Here is a 2,127-nt window from a genome sequence, read left to right on the forward strand (position 1 = left end):
ATGAAGGAGGAACTTGAGTTAGCAATGATATCATAATGTTCCCTGAAAATGTTCATTTTGGAAAAGATTCAGCAAAATCTATAAAGTCAAATGTTTGTGGGTATTTGGGGTATTTCTGAAGACATTTTAGTTTAGATTTGGACAGTTTCATGGGTTAAAAAACTATATTTTAAAATCATCATCATTAACATTTTGAAAAATTAACTATACAGTATCTAAAAATTTGCTATTATTATTGTAGAATGAAGGTAAGCTCAGTGATACAAATTAGATTATGTAAGACAAAACACACATTACTAAAACAACTGTTCAGTTTAGTGGGAGAAAAAGTGTTTTGAGTGTAACTCTTAATTAGCAATTAAATTTTAAAGATTCTAGTATGGAGGGTTTTTTGTTTTGTTTTGTTTTGTTTTGTTTTAACCAGTCACTAGAGTTAGATACATTTTAAGAATGCTATGAGACTAGCAAAGATTTTCCTACTACCCAAAATCATTTATAAAGGTTATTTTTTAGTCACTTCTGTTAAGGACCAGATCAGATCTTCCACCCACAAAGCTAACTCTAATCTTAAAATTCTAAAGAAAACTTTGTATTTAAAAGTTTTCAAATGCCACCTCAATAAAGGAGTGCTTCATATGAGAACCACTCAAGTGGAATATTCTGTTTGCTTATCTCCCACATTTTCACTGTACCTCAGTGCTCTTGCAGTTACAAAAATAAATATTCCTTTTCTCCCCTAAAATAGGCTTAAATATTTTTAAACATAGTTTATGAGACACTTGGATTATTAAGATTAGGATGAAGAAATGCTAACCTTGTGGAAAAATCAATTTCCAAAGAAATTCAGGGGGAGCTATATATGCAACGAATATACTCTGTAATAGGCAATTTATCTTCCAGACACAGTTTAATTTTTGATTGATTCTAGTAATTTGTTTCAAGTCTGGGTCAGGATATATTTTCCTTTTACTATATTGCTGAAACATTTACTAAATGTTCGTTTAAAATTTTTCCATCTATGCGCATGATGGCAATAGATCTCTATGTATTTTTTCTGTTGAAATGTCGTTAGCTTTAGTACCAAAATAATACTGGTCTCAAAGACTGAATTAAGAAGTATTTTCTCCCATTTAATTTTCTGGAAGAAACTGTAAAATTGCTATTAATTATTCTTTTAAGTATTTGGCAGAATCATGTGGTGAAACCATTTGGGGGCCTAGAAATTCCCTTTTTTGGAAGCTTTAAGATTTTTAATTCAGTTTCCTTAATGGCTATAGGATGATTCCGATAATCTGTTTAATCCTGGAGGCATTAGTAGCTCATGCTATTTCACCATCTGTCTGGCCAGATCTACTTTCTGATTTTCAATAACTTTTTCACTTTTAAAAAGAGTTTTAGTATATGTTTTCTCATCTATAAAATGGGCTTACTTTACCCTGTTGTTATCAATCTAATACTGATTATTCCACTTGTTTGTTTTCTTGGAAAGCTATATTTGTATATTTGGTTGAATTATGTCCTTTTTTTGTTGGCTTAAAAACAATCAACTAAACCCGTAGGGAGATCAAAATATCAGAAAGGAAAAAGCAAGTAAGAGTAGAACTGATTCATTTTTTGTTAAAATTTAACTTTATAGACAACTATTTTGAAAATGTTGCCCTGTTTTATCATTTATCTCAGATGAATCTAGCTGGAGTTAATTATGAATGGTATAAAATATTGCATAAGAATCATATCATATGGTTGCTAGAAAAGTTCTTTGTTTGAAAAGCTGATTACTTTTGTTTAAAAGAAAGATCATAAGACAAATGCAGATGTAAAGCTTTGAATTTATTGTTTATGCAGGTAAAAACTCAGGTAGTAGGAATGGCAATGATGTTACAGTCTTCTTCTTCAGCATGTTTCAGGTTATATGTAACTCACCATTTTGATCCAAAGGCCTAGTGACCTAAATCCTATGGTTATACAGTTTTCAAAATCCTCAATCTGATTCAGTTCATTATAAAGCACTAAATTTATGTCGGAGTTCGCAGTTGTCGTCATATACTATGCTACTTTTGTAAATCATTGCCTGAAAGTGATTTCTGTGATGATCCGGGAGAAGATGCGTTGCTCTTTGAATCTAGG

Source organism: Theropithecus gelada, chromosome 4 (assembly GCF_003255815.1).
Source record: "Theropithecus gelada isolate Dixy chromosome 4, Tgel_1.0, whole genome shotgun sequence".
NCBI classification, from domain to species: Eukaryota; Metazoa; Chordata; class Mammalia; order Primates; family Cercopithecidae; genus Theropithecus; species Theropithecus gelada.